The 15,734-nt window shown below is 43.2% G+C and overlaps 1 protein-coding gene across 3 annotated transcripts in view; it reads right to left on the bottom strand.

The window, feature by feature from the left end:
• MBP (myelin basic protein) overlaps positions 1-15,343 on the bottom strand; it is a 125,080-nt gene extending 109,737 nt beyond the window's left edge. Inside the window, exon 1 of one of the 3 annotated variants that reach the window (XM_054164001.1) lies at positions 15,259-15,343. The gene's annotated coding sequence lies outside the window, so the exon portion shown is untranslated. Of the gene's footprint in view, positions 1-14,863; positions 14,902-15,258 lie in introns of those variants that run through there. The other 2 variants (XM_054163999.1, XM_054164000.1) reach the window with 2 other exon arrangements.
• Positions 15,344-15,734: the final 391 nt, after the last annotated feature.

Raw genomic sequence — 15,734 nt, 5'->3', positions numbered from 1 at the left:
CTGAAGAGCACTGCTTTGCTTAAGGTAGACACTGCCAAGCCAGCTTTTGTGCTTGTCTGTGCCAGTATCATTGCTGCAATGTATGAGCGATGGTGAAATCATTTAATTGCTCACAGGTTAACACTGAGAGATAGCTGATTGTGAAATACCTTTAATCATTTGGCCATCTCCAAATGTAATATTCTATCATAGTTGCATGTTAATATTTCATTTGCAGTGGTTAATTTACTAAAGCAGACAGAAGAAAAATGCGATTTTCCCATTTCCCAAATAATCAAAGCATAAAACCAGATTCCTAAAATGTAAGGGATGTAGACATTATAGATAAAAGAATTTATGTATCTAAAACTTACCATGGAAGTACTATTTACTATTTACCTTCTGGCAACTGACATATTCCCCTATATGCCTTTTTCAGTCTCAGTTTAGAAATCATCAGTGTGACTTTGGGATACATGTAAGATTGAGTTAAAATACCAACAATGATTTACAATCTATTACTTTTTTTTTTTGTTTCCCTTAAGCTATTGAAGTCTTAATGCAATTAATTAGTTGGGGCAACAAATATACGTTGAGCAAGGAGTGGCTCAAGAGCAGTGTCTAGAAGAAGGATTTGGGGAGATCCATTGATGAAAAACTCAACATGAGCCAACAATTTGTGCTTGCAGCCTAGAAGGCAACTGCATCCTGGGGTGCATCAAAAGAAGTGTGACCAGCAGGATGAGTAAGGTTATTCTCCCTCTCTGCTCTGCTCTCCTGAGACCCCACCTGGAGTACTGCATCCAGTTCTGGTGTCCCCAGCATAAGGAGGACATGGAACTGCTGGAGCGGGCCCAGAGGAGGGCCATACAGATGATCAGAGGGCTGGAGCACCTGCGCTATAGGTACAAAATCTTGACAGTTGGGGCTCTTGAGCCTGGAGAAAAGCAGGTCCAGGGAGACCTCAGAGCAGCCTTCCAGTGCCTGAAGGGGACCTTCAAGAAAGCCAGGAAGGGACTTTTTACAAGGGCTCGTTGTAAAGGGACGAGAAGGAATGGATTGAAGCTTGAGGAGGGCAGATTTAGACTGGATATTAAAAAGAATTCTTTACAGTGAGGGTGGTGAGACACTGGAGCAGGTTGCCCAGAGAGTTTGTGGATGCCCCCTCCCAGGAGTTGTTCAAGACCAAGTTGGATGATACCTTGAGCAACGTGGTCTAGTGGAAGTGTATCTAGCCATGGCAGGGGGTTTAGAACTGCATGATCTTTAAGGTCCCTTCCAACCCAAACCACTCTATGATTCTATGATTAAACAGTATTGGAATCATTAAAATCATGAGTTAATTACACATGCCATTCAAAACATACTATGGAAGTTGTATTTCTAATTAATTCACTGCTGACAGAATTGTTACTGGACTACTTCTAAACTGCAAATATAATCTTACATCCAATTCAGCTACAGATCCTGGAGAAGTATTTCATTAAACATATTTATAACCTTACTCCCAAGAGTTTTTTCAGATCCTAAATATTAATGCAGTGCATAAAAATAAATACCTAAAATGTGTAGCTCTTTTACAGCATGAAACTAAGAACAACTATTATCATGTGACAAAATTATTTTGATACATGACCAGCTACACAGAGTAATCATTGTTCATCAGTAACAGGAAAAGTTGGAAAATTCAATGTCTGAACCAGTAAGTCTTGTGATGACAATGATAAGATCTGAGAGATACTAAATTCCCCATTAAGTCATCATGAACTTAGTGCTCAGCACCACGCAATCAGGTTAAATCTGTTCGCTTCTTCTTACGTGCAAATCAAGCAAGACAGTTTTCCTGTGGGTCTCACTGCATTTGAGGGTTGTTGGTGTCTAAAAATTATGAGTTGTAAAGGAATACCAAATTAGTAGGAAAAAAACCACCACATGACCTGAGAGACTTTAAATGCACATTAGCAATAATAGTAACAACAACAACAAAACACCCCACAACCAACCAACCACCAAAACCAGAGGAGTTTTAAATGCATCTTGGAAGGCAAATTAATATTTTCTACATGCCCTCTTTACTGGCACTGGCATATGCATTCCTTATTATTACCAAGGTAATGGCAAGATTATGACTAGATAATACAAAAGAGAATCCAAGACAAAGCCCACTGGCTTTAAGCAGATCACCAATGCAATGACCAAATAATTATTAAACTTACTGTCACTTTTGCAGCCACCTTCCTTTCTTATAAATTCCTCATACAAGGGAGAAAGAATCACTCTGGCAGTAGCATCCTGTTGCTAACAAGTTTGTTTCCCCAGGTCACATGAATTCCCAACTCATTCACCACCACATTCCTGAGATGCAGGTACTCCATCTTGTGACCAGCATGCACTCAATCACCTGCAAACGGACAGCAACTGAGCAGCCAGAAGAGCAGGAAAGAGATCATGCACAGGTTACCAAGGTTACCACTGGGGAAAAAACCCATCACAGTCTATCCTATTTTCACTGTTTGATAATCTAATCCCACAGTATCTACAGACATACACCTACCTGGATGTCATTTCTGGGCACATGAAGGTGGTGACTGGAGCCAACAGCATGGATCTACCAAAGTTAAACCATGCCTGACCAGTCTGATGGCCCTCTATCATAAAATGATGGGATTTGTGAATGAGAGGAGGTCAGTGGTATCATCTATCTTGATTACAGCAAGACTCCACAATGTCTCCCCGTGCATCTAAGTTACACCCTAGATGGGCAGAGTAATGGATAATAAAACCTTAACTCTATCATTTGGCTCAAACAATAGCTATTAATGGTTCACAATCTGCCCACAACTGGTTATAAGTGGGTAGGTAGGAGCCCTATACTGTTTAACACATTTGACAGTCACTTGACAGACTGTACAGAACATTCAGTCTGCAAACAAAACCAGACTTAAGGGTGCAGCTGATACACTGGAGGGTAGGATTGTCATTCAGAATGACTTAGGGCTGACAGAAACATCATGAGACCACAGCTTTAAGACTACTTACAGATGAGCAACTCTGCTGAAAATAACCTGGGGGTCCTAGACAAACGAAGGCGAGACATGAATCGGCAGCCCATCTGGCAGCAATGAGAGCTAACAGCACCCCAGGCTTTGATAATGGATTGTGAGAAGCAATTGTTCTGCTTTATGCATGATCCATTACTCTGGTATCTGGACTGTTGGGTCTACCTTTGCATCCCCGCACATTAGTCAACAGGAACAAGTTCAGTGAATGGCCACAAAGACATGTGGTGTCTGGAGCACATGCCCTGTGGTAAAGAGGCTGAAGGCACTGGGATTGTTCAGCCTGGAGAAACCTCTGCACCACCTAATGGGAAACTTCCAGTATCTAAAAGTAAATTACTGAAGTGGTGGAGGCAGGCTTTTTAATAAGGTGCATGGGGAGAAAGCAGTGTCAAATGAAACCATGGAGTTTTAAATATTTATTAGATAAGGGGTAAAAATACACTATGAGCATAATCAAGCATTGGAACAAGTGCCCTGAAGCATACTGAAATCTCTGTCCTTTGAGCTTTCCAAGACACAGCTAAACAAAATCTTCCATTGCTTGGTCTGCCCTTATGAGTGACACCTCTTCAGGCAGAAGGATGGGCTGGAAACTTCTCAGAGACTCTTCTAACCATAATGAGTCTATGAATCTGTGTTGGAATAGTGTACCTACATTATGCACAGCATGTACATTTAGGCATAACACATCCAGGGAGAGAAACTTCAGATATGCTCAAAACGTGTACAAATGACCTATGTACGTACAGTAAATGGAATGCCTTCAGTGTTCTCTGAATTGTATGCACTTACTCTGATCAAAAGAACTGCATGTATTTATTTAGCCACATGATTCACAAGGGCCCCTCACAACACATCCTTCAAAAGACTTACTATGGCTTAATAGTTGGACAAAGCCTTACTAACAGAGATGAAATGTACAAACCATTTACAATACAAGGCCAATTAGAGTTAATGAAACTATTCTGCAACCTTTCTCATGCTTCCCAGAGGTACAAAGAATTAATACTTGTGGCTATGATTCCTGCCTTTAGTTGCAACCCAATTTCTTCCTATTGTGCTTTCAGAGTATTTTGCAACCCGTTCAGCCAAAATTCGCAACCCAGTCAATCAAAAAACTTTTCAGCATCAGCAGTCCTGCATTCTGTTGAAAAACACCTACCAAAATTCTCATTAAAACAATAACAACTTTTCACTGAGAGCCCATAAGGGTTCTTTCTCATTTGACAAGAGCATCTATCTGCAAAACAAGAACAAAGACAAATTATCACCTCCCCTCCAGGTGAACAGTGCTGAGTCAGACTGTGCAGATGAAAGCTATGCAGAAACTTTATACTTGACTCTTTTCCACAAACAAGTCAGGGCAAAGTAATAGTATAGATAAAAGATTATGAAAAACCAGGGCAGGGAGTTTCTATTTGTAGAAGCTATGCACTTTGGTAAGAAGTCCCTCAATACAGTAACTTCCACCATCTGGGGAAAGAATCTAAAAGTAGAAGGCCCGACAGGAGCTGAAATAAAAGATAATTACAATTGTTTTCCTTGAAGTCAGTCCCAATTACCTTGAGCACATTTATTAATCTAAAAGACAACTATGAATCTTTATTGATGCTTTCATCACTGTTTTGTTCTCTTTCCAGTTTCACAAAAATAGAAGGGGAGTTAACATCAATGCTGACTTAAAAAATGTCAAAACATTCAGCTCGTGTTTGCTATCACTGATTTTGCTAACATACAAAGCATACTCCCAAAGCAACCATTTCCACCACAGTTCATCACTGTATTTTGGGCCCCCTTTCAGGCATTGTTATATTCTGAACATGAGCCTGCAGTGTGCCCAGGCGGCCAGGAGGGCCAATGGCATCCTGGCCTGCATCAGGAACAGTGTGGCCAGCAGGAGCAGGGAGGTCATTCTGCCCCTGTACACTGCACTGGTTAGGCCGCACCTCGAGTACTGTGTCCAGCTCTGGGCCCCTCAGCTCAGGAAGGATGTTGACTTGCTAGAACGAGTCCAGAGAAGGGCAACAAAGTTGGTGAGGGGTTTGGAACACAAGCCCTATGAGGAGAGGCTGAGGGAGCTGGGGATGCTTAGCCTGGAGAAGAGGATACTCAGGGGTGACCTTATTGCTCTCTACAACTACCTTTAAAGGAGGCTGTAGACAGGCAGAGGTTGGTCTCTTCTCCCAGGCAACCAGCACCAGAACAAGAGGACACAGATTCAAGCTGCGCCAGGGGAGGTTTAGACTGGATGTTAGGAAGAAGTTCTACACAGAGAGAGTGATTGCCCTTTGGAATGGGCTGCCCGGGGAGGAGGTGGAGTCACCATCACTGGAGGTGTTCAGGAGGAGACTTGATAGGGTGCTTGGTTGCATGGTGTAGTTGATTAGGTGGTGTTGGATCATATGTTGGACACGATGATCTTGAAGGTCTCTTCCAACCTCATTAATTCTATTCTATTCTATTCTATTCTATTCTATTCTATTCTATTCTATTCTATTCTATTCTCCCTCAAAACAAGCAATGCAGAGAGAAAAATACCTGGAGTCAAATTTCTGCCTATTTTTCAATGACCATTTCATTAAAAAGCCAAACTTAAACTGTGTAACTTGTCAGTGGACTTTAGTATTTTAGGGTTTGGCCCCTATTTTACCCCTCTAGAATGGTGTGATTTGTCAGAATGCTAAAAATGCCACACAACAACAGTCTGAAAGTTCCCCATTATAATGATTGTATCATTCTTAATGATAAAGCTTTGAAAGACACATCAATCTCCAAAGTTATTGCTTGTATGCTTTCATCAGTATTTCATCTCCTACCACAGATGTACTGAAAATATCAACCAGTTATTTTATTTCTCCTTCAGCCTTTCCTGTCATAGTTTTCACTATAAAAGGTCTTTTCTGGACACAAAGTTGCACAGCTGTCCTTCACACAGAAAAAAAAACCAGCAGATGCACAAATCCATCATAATTACTTCTGTACCTTCTTAACACTCAAAGGGACAAATATACAGTATTAGTTTCATCAATGTGAGTTCCTCCTACGTTAGCTTTTCAGAAGATATTCCCACACTACTTTTCATCCAGAGAATTAACAACATTTGACAAGAGAGTTTAACTAAGGACTGAGATTTTTTTTTTTTAGACTCAGAACAGGGATGTTGAATTCTGAGAAACAGCAATGACGCAGAAAGAAAGGGAAAAGTATTACAGTACATTACACAACACCATAAACCAATGTTTTGCTGCTAACCATGAGATGTTGTGGACTCAACTGCACTCCCAGAAGTATCTGCTGAGAAGAGCTAAGTGTCCAAGTTACTCAAGGAATTTGTCACAAACTCCAAAACGGTTTCCTGGGAGCAGGTACTACAGGAAGCCACAAGAAGTTCTAAATATATATATATTATTAAGTAAGTTCAGCAGAATAAAATGGCTGTGAGCTGAGAATCTTGACAACATTCAGGTTTATGCACAGAATTTAAGGCCAGGGGACAATAACAGCTGTCACTGGGATCTACAGAATTTCTTCATTAAAAAGTAAAGAATCTAGACTGTATCTTCATCAAGGCACTAAAGTAGCCTGCACGAAGCCTCACGAGTGAGTGAGATTTTGTCAGCTGTAGTGGGCAAAGTGAAAGTGATACTGCTAGGTTGGTAAGGAAGATTTCAGGAGACATCAAAGGCCATCTCTTCCACTTGATGCACCCAACCAGCTTTACCAACCTGAAGCCAGTCTTCAGTTCATCTATCTGAAGTCTATTGAGGAAAACTAGGAATATGAACACTAATTAGGAGACAGGGGATAACTGTCCTTAGGACTCTGAGGCTACTGTTACATTGGAAACGCTTATTCTGCTGTGAGAGTGTTCCCAGTGAAAACACCTTCTGATCAAAGACAAATCTGCCTCATGGCTGGCTTCTCACCGCCACACCACACTTTGGCAACACCATGCCCCAAACCAGCTCACAGTAGATCCCAAGACACAGCAAAAGCAGAAGCTATACCCAGTCCTCTGAAATACATTTGGACACACAGCATATGCAATTGCTTTCTAATATGGAAGTTCTAGCAAACCTAATTCACTGTATATAATCATTCTTTTTCATGGTCTTGCATGTATTTACAAACCCACAATCAAAAGAACTGACTTAAAAATGCAGCGAGGTGTGATAACGTATCAGAATCTTCGATAACAATGTTATGTCTCCTCTTTCAGAAAGTCAAGGATTAGAAGCAAACATGAACACCAGCTACACAACACAATATGTAAACAGCACATAAACTTTCTCCAGAACAGCTTTAAGTGTGTCTGTTAATACTGATCTCTCATGCTGCCAAGCCTCTTTTTTTTGAGTGCCTGAATTCCACAGGTATCTGTAACTTGTCTAACAGCATTGTTTTCCCTGAATTTTGTGACTTCTCAGTAAGAAGCAGATGAAGAACAAACATATTTTCACTTGTGATCCAGAGATTTCAAGTCTTTAGCAGAGCCAAAGATAATGCACCAGCTAAATACATATAAAAATACACTACATGCCTGAATTAATTTTTAGGTATATGTGTTGGTGTGTATTTGCTTTGATTTTCCTTTCCTTTTCCCTTTCAAATTGTAGCAGTTATGAGTTATGTTCCCCCAGTTCTTAATTTCATCAATTTGGAAAGGCTTGAATTTAAACATTCTCAAATGTTTACACTTTCCCCAAAGTTTATGAAACTAATTATAGATAACTGAAATGATACACTAAAAAACTTCCAAGTATTCTAACAAAATACAAAGAAGTAGGGTTTTAAAGCCATCTTTAGCCTGGAGAGGAGGAGGCTCAGGGGAGACCTTATTGCTGTTTACAACTACCCGAAGGGAGGCTGTAGACAGGTGGAGGTTGGTATCTTCTCCCAGGCAACCAGCACCAGAGCAAGAGGACACAGTCTCAAGCTGCACCAGGGGAGGTTTAGGCTGGATGTTAGGAAGAAGTTCTACACAGAGAGAGTGATTGCCCATTGAATGGGCTGCCCAGGGAGGTGGTGGAGTCACCATCATTGGAGGTGTTCAGGAGGAGACTTGATAGGGTGCTTGGTTGCATGGTTTAGTTGATTGGGTGGTGCTGAATGATTGGGTTGGATGTCTCTTCCAACCTGGTCTGTTCTGTTCTATTCTATTCTATTCTATTCCATTCCATTCCATTCCATTCCATTCCATTCCATTCCATTCCATTCCATTCCATTCCATTCCACTTTGGTTGTTTCTCCCCTTTGAGATGCTTTATGAAAGATGGTTGGGTTTTTTTGTTTGGTTGGGGTTTTTTGGTGGGTATTTTTGTTTGGTTGGTTTTGTTTTTCTGAAAAAGAGCAACAGGGAAATGAAGATTTAGAAAACTAACTTCCCTACTGAGTTATTTCAAAATCACTTCAGGATAGAAGGGAAAAAAAAAAAAAAATCTGGCTGGAAATTTCAAAGTTATTTCTTGTTTTTCTCACACTTGCCCTTTGTGTGGGCTTTCCTGGGATATATCCAAGATTTACAGCTATTCCAAGCAACAGAGCTGGAATTTCACAGTTACTGATGCAAGAAGCCTCAGAAGAATGATCTCACTTTATATTAATCAAAGAGTTCTCCAATTATTTTTAACTGAGAACTTTAAGATGCTAAAAAGCTGCTTTTTTTTGGTTGTTTGTTTTTTTCCAAATATGAGAAACTCAGAATGAATACTGGTGTCAGGAACTGTTTAAGTATCTGCTATTTAGAAATTCTTCAGCCACAAAAAAATTCTTCATAATATATAGTGAATCCTTTAAAGAAAATAGTAGGAAGTTGTATGACAATCTCTATAGAAAAATTAAACCCAGGATAGTCAAACTTTTACAGAAGGGTCAGTCTCTTCAGACCTCTTAACTAAGACAATGAGGCATAGAAAACTGAGAAGAGAATGGCTGCTATCTCCTTGACTTGAAGAAAACACACACACCAAAAAAAAACCCAAAACCAAACACAAAAGCCAAACTCTGAAAATGGCTGTCACAGCAAGAAGACATGAGCACAGTTTGCTCTTCAGAAAAGTTAGTGAGATTCCCGATCATCTACATAACAACCAAATTACTTCCTTCTATACCCAAAAGCCCACGTGACACAAAATTCATTCAACCAGGATTACATTTGATATTTGTCTGGCAATCAGATGGCCGGAGAGAGAAATTCTTCATGTGCTAATACATGCATATAGCCCCATTCAGAAATTTTGTGCAGAAACAAATTCAGGAATTTCACAGTTACTCAAATGAAATTATTAAGTAAAAGAAAACAAAAATCTAAAGCTGAGTGTGACAGACCCTTTATTTAACATCACTGAATATCAGCAAGATTAGACACTATCATGGTCTCGCTGGGGGAGCTGCCAATGAAGTTCCATGCAACTCTCCCCAACCACAGCTCATTCTACAGTGCTTAGCACAGCTAAGAACATTTTGTCTAAATTCTCAGGTGGGCAAAACCCCTAGAGAAATGGATTCTGATTGTGCTGTTTTAATTTATGACCTAGTCAGCATCACCATACTGTGCTCCTTCAGCTCAAACACAGTGTTCATATGTGGTCTCACTGGGGCGAGAACAATCTGCCTGCAGAATGATTAGTACAGCAAGATTCAGAATGACTGAAGGCTACAGTAATATAGCTCTAATGTAATCCCTACAGCCACTGCCTTTGGCAACTGGATCGGTCTCTGAGAGACCAACTTCTTCATTTTATACCAATTATCTAATTAGGTCCAAATTAAGCAGTTTGTGCAGAAAGCTGAGTGCCCCAGAAAATACATATTAAATCAAGTAATATGCAAATAAAGTACTGCAGTCTGGTGTCACTGGTTTGAAACTCCAGTTGTGTAAGTTATTTGAGTGGCTGAGCTCTAAAGCACTGTCCTGGTTGTGCCGGGACAGAATCACAGAATCACAGAATGTTAAGGATTGGTAGAGACCTCCAAAGATCATTGAGTCCAACCCCCTTGCCAAAGCAGCATCACCCAGGGCCAGCCATACAGGAATGCATCCAGGGTAGGATTTGAAAGTCTCCAGAGAAGGAGAGTCTGCAACCTCTCTGGGCAGCCTGTTCCAGTGCTGTCATACAGTAAAGAAGCTTCTCCTCATGTTGAGGTGGAAGCTCCCGTGTTCCAGCTTATACCCACTGTTCTTTGTACTATTACTGAGCACCACCAAAAAGAGACTGTCACTTCAATCTTGACACCCATCCCTCAGATAGACATTAATAATAAGATCCCCTCTCAGTCTTCTCTTCTCCAGACTAAACAGACCCAGTTCTCTCAGTCTTTCTTCATAGGAGAGATGTTCCCATCCCTCAATCATCCTCACAGCTCTCCACTGGACTCTCTCCAGTAGATCCCCATCTCTCTTGGAGAGCCCAAAACTGGATACAGTATTCCAGGTGTGGTCTCACCAGGGCAGAGCAGAGGGGGAGAGCCTCCCTAGATCTGCTGGACATACCTTTCTTGATGCACCCCAGGATACCATTGGCCTTCTTCACCACAAGGGCACATTGCTGTCCCATGGATAACTTACTGCCCACTATGCCTCCAAGGTCTTTCTCCATGAAGCAAATTTTAGCAGGATGATTCCTAGTCTGTACTGTTGCCTGGTGTTATTCCTCCCCAGATGCAGGACTCCACACTTAAATGACAGTTTACAGTTTTAACCTATAGGTAAGGCCAGAGGATTAAAATGCAAACTTTCCACCTTTCTGGGTGGAAAACCTTTCCACCTTTCCACCACCAACTCTGGTTATGCTTTCAGTGCTTTAGCCAAAGAATATTAGATTTCATCCACATTAGTCCATATATTGACTATCACAAATTGTTATGTTCTCAAGTACATCAATTTAGTTCTGGGAAATAAAACTTTGCACCAGACTACCCAGCCCATAAGCACTCACTCATCTTTGGCAGGCAAGAAGTTAACAAAAAATAAGTACTGTACTGTGTGAACACTTAAAAGTTTTTGTTACCTATGCTACAAGCAGGAGGTGTCAATTTCAGTTTAACCTGTCTTCTCTCAACAGTTTATAATGAAAGTGTTTCTTTAGTCATAACAATCATCTCACAGAGGAATTAGAGCCTAAACTATAATGATACATTCTGTTTGATGGAGTAACTAACTGAAGTGGCTATTTCAACCATATGGGCAATTAATATCAAGTACTGAATAAAAACATCACAAAAAGAATAAACAGGAAATGTGTTCATACACCACCATACTGGGACTCCAGCATCTGTTTTCCAAATCCTGTGTTTCTCCAGGCAACACTGAAAGAGAACAGGATGGGTTGTTCTCTTGCCTGATCACCTCATTACCATTCCATGTACCTTCATTTGTAATCCAACACACTGGTAACACTCACCTTCAACTGGAATTGTGTCCCATTTATAGCCACAAAAAATGATCAATGGGCTACAGCACTTCTCCTATGAAGAAAGGCTGTGAGAATTGGGGTTGTTCAACAGGGAGAAGGGAAGGCTTCAGGGAGACATTATGACAGCCTGTCAATACTTAAAGGGAGCCTATATAAAAGATAGGGACAGTATTTTTTGCAGGGTCTGTCACAACAGGACAAGGTTTTAAACAGAAAGAGGGTATATTCAGACTAGTCAGGGTGGTCAAACACTGGCACAGGTTTCCCAACCCCTGAAAACATTCAAGTTTGGACAAGGCCCTGAGCAACCTGAACTAGCTGAAGATGTCCCTGTTCCCTGGAGGTGGGCTGGACTACAGGACATTAAAGGTCCTTTCCAACCCAAATTGTTCTATGATTATGCTACCAATTCACAGGGTGAACAATGTCAGGTCTTGGTTGTTGCAATGCCCTGCAAACAGATATATTTTTTCTCTCTGTGTGCAAAGTATTTTGAGTCCATGATTTTTAGAATTCCAACAAGCTTGTCTTTAAAAAGGACATAAGGCCTTTGCTCACTAGAAATTTAAGTATCGTACAGGAGCTGACTTTAAACGGAATAAAGTCCAACGCAAGAACAATTTTGTCATGAAAATTTTCGTGAATGCACACAAAAATAGGCAACAAAAAATTGAAAACTCTTTTTAAGTAACATGCTGCAACTTCTGTCACCAAATAAAGGGTCTGTGATGGGCCAAAATTTATTACTACAATGACTGTAACATTCACTACCTTGTTCATAATAATTACCATTATAGAACCGGGGCTTTGAAAGTCTGTGTACATTCCTTAGCTGTACAGCATGGCATGGAGTCACAATTTATATTCTTAATTTTCTACTTCTTTTAAATCCAGTGAAGCTAACAAAACACAACATTTTATTCATGGCTTTCTCCCAACTCAATGAAAATTAATTTGGATCCATTTCATTAGAATACATTAGAAAACCATAACACATGCTGCTTTTTAGCTTTTTTTTGTTTGCTTGTTTGGTTTGGTTTTGTTTTGGGAGTTTTTTGGGTTTCTTTGTTTTGTTCGGGGGGTTGTTTGTTGTTTTGTTTTATTATAAATATGCAGCTTTATTTTAGATGGATTACCTCAGAGCCTAATGCTTGGAAAACTAATACCAATTAATGTAACTTTTATGCATGGGCCTTTGCAAACTAAAAATTGCCTTCTGACCACCAGATGACTTGATAAGTAGTGTTTGTCATTTGACATTCCATTCAGTTACCTATTTCCTCAGATACCTGTCCATTATCTTACTAAAAGTCTACATGGCTTCAAGAACCACTATGTAAGATCAAAGAAAGAAAAAGACAAAACAAACACCAAACTTTGTGTCTGTTAAGTACAAAGGCAACACTTCTACTCAACATAATGAATCATTGAGACACAGCTGCCTGGACAGAGTATTCTGGATTAGCATCACTGCAAGCTTTTTCCCTGCCATGGTCCTCTTGAGGCAACTACTCTTGACAGCTGCCAGCAGACACTTGGATATATCCTGCAGGATTTCTAATGTTCTCATAGGTACTCTTTAGAATAATTAAGAATGGTTTGGGTTTAAAAGGACCTTAAAGATCCTCTAGTTTTAACCCCTCTGGCATGGGCAGGGTCACCTCCTACTAGACCAGGCTGCTCAAGGCCCCATCCAACCTGGCTTTGAACAGTTCCAGGATTGGAGCCTCCACAATTTCTCTGGGCAACCTCCTCCAGTGCCTCACTATCATCATGATGAAAAACTCCTTCCTAATGTCTAATCTAAAAGTATCTTCTTGCAGTTTGAAGCCATTACCCCTCATTCTATCACTACATGCCTTTGTAAAACGTCTCCCTCCAGCTATTCTGTTGGTCCCCGTGAAATACTTAGGAAAGCATAAAGGAAAAGCTGATGTAAAAAATTATACATTTATAATACCAAGATGCTTGAGAGCTTTGACAGACACATACCAGTTATTACCAGCAGCTGCACTAAGAACATTTCAAGACTTTAAGAGAACTGTTTCCTATTCAACTGTCAACTGTAATCAAAGCATTAACCTAAAACAAGACTGTTCTCTTAGTCTGTTATTATTTACCTTGATTGACAGTGAGCACTTCATCCTTCCAGACAGGTATTTCAAGCCCTTATACAACCAACCTGTAGATTTTGGGGCCATAGTGTATCTGTGAACTAGCAGTACTCCACAGCCACAAAATTATGCTTACTAGCCTCAACGTTATAAAAATAATTAGTAGATATAACAAAAATAAAACTGCATAGTATACATGCTGTCACTCCTCATCACCTAAGATTCAATTTTGCTCCCACTGAAAATGGCAGAATTTTCAGTTTCTCCACAAGAAAGCCTTTATTTTCACAGTTCCTGCTTAAAAAAAATAAAAAATACTCCAAATGTAGCAGCCGATGAATTGGAAGCCAAGTGTGATGTCTACGGGAAATACTATCATGACTGACCTACTTAAAATCACAAAAATACACGTTTACATCGTTTCCAAGTCAAATCCTGCACTGATTTTCAAAGAGCCCCCCAGGAGCACAGGACAAAACTAAAGCTGCAGCCTTCGCTATGGCAGCAGCCCACCGCACGCACCCCGACATATTTCAAACGCTGTCAAACCCTCCAGAGAGGTGACAGGCACAGGAAGGACGGGAGCTTCAAGCCGAGGCGGTGAGGAAGCGGCGGCGAGCCGGGGCAGCGGGGGCTCTGACAGGAGCCGGGTCAGCAAGCGGCATCTCAACAGTCGGAACCCGCGGGCCGGGCACAGCCCGGGCCCCGCCACCGGGCGCGCTTCACGCTGTCCTCACAAAAACTTCCAAAAAATCCCTGACAAGAACTGATGAGTGACCGGCAGAGGGGCCAGGCGGTGGCATGAGGGCAGGAGCAGTACCTGCCCCGCTCCTCAGCTATCCGCCAGAGCTGCTTTGCCCCGTGAGGTAAAAATAAAGGGGGGAAAAAAAAAGAGAGAGAGAGAGAGAAGTTGGCTGATTCTGTTCGAAACTATGAGCACGACCACGATGTGAAACCGGAAGCCCACGGTACTGACTTTTGGCCTCCCGCCGCCGACAGGGGAGCCACACGCTGTGCCAGCTCTCCCCCCGCCCGGCCCCCTGCCCGGTTATGTAACGTACCGGCACAAGCTTCGCCGCCTCCCCGCGCCCCGCCGCAGGGGGAGCCCAGCAGCGCTCACCCGCCCGCGGCGGCGAGAAGGAGGCACTCTACGGGGACGGGCTGGGTAGGGCAGCTGCCCTTCCCAGCCGTCCTGCCGATCGTGGCGGGACGCCCCGAGCACTGCTCGCCCTGTCTGCAGGTCCCTTTCTCGGAGGCGGAATCGTGGGGAGGAGGGAGCCCAGAGGCTACCTACCTCTGTCTGTGTCTGCGCCACCTGCTCCAGGTGTCCCGCAGCGCCGCCCGCCCGCCGCCGAACCCCTGCAGCCGCCCCGCCGAGGAGGAGGGACGTGGGGCACACGCGGCGAAGAGGAAGAGAAGCAAGTCGAAACGCAACACCCCTCCCTCCCCGGGGAGCCGCTCGCTCCACCGCGTCCTTCCCTGGAGCACAACAACAAGCGGCGGAGCCCGGCGTGCGGGGCAGGCACGGCACCGAAGCTGGTGCCGGTGGGGAACCCCCCCAGGCTCCTGGCCTGTCGCGGTCCCCTCCTCACAAGGTCCCCCTCCGCGACGCCGCCCGAAGAGAAGCGAAAAAACACTCCTCACACACCCCCCAAAAAATAACAAATAAAGGAGTAAATCACAACGCACCCGGCGTGTCCTCCTGGTCTGCGGCGCTCCGGGGGCTGCATGCAGCGAGAGCAGCCAAGGTACGAGAGGGCAGCACACACACCCCTCACCGGGTGCCTCTGCCACCGGGAGAGGCAGCGGCTTGGTGCGGGGAGATGCAGGGATGGAGCCGCGGGCCGGGGAAGCGAAACCTCCACTCCACATGCAGGAGCGCGTCTGGGTCGCTCTTGCCGCCGCACAACCGCTCTTTCACCGCCCGCCACCGAGTCGAGAGCTCAGTGCCGGCGCTTTGCGGTTTGTTCCCTTGCTCCCTTCTGTCCCCAATCCTGCCCTGGGAAGCACAGCGGCGGCGACGCTACCCCCCGGTACCTGCGCGGGAGGTGCGCCCCGCCGGCGGCGACACCGCCTGGCAGCTGCTGCCGGCCGCCCGCCCCTCGACAGCCGCCTGCAACCAGGAAGAAGCGGCGAGCCGAGAGCCCGCCGCCACCCGCACCCCG

The sequence above is a fragment of the Dryobates pubescens genome, chromosome 9 (genome assembly GCF_014839835.1).
Source record: "Dryobates pubescens isolate bDryPub1 chromosome 9, bDryPub1.pri, whole genome shotgun sequence".
NCBI lineage: Eukaryota > Metazoa > Chordata > Aves > Piciformes > Picidae > Dryobates > Dryobates pubescens.
This window is presented reverse-complemented; position numbering and strand designations above follow the sequence as displayed.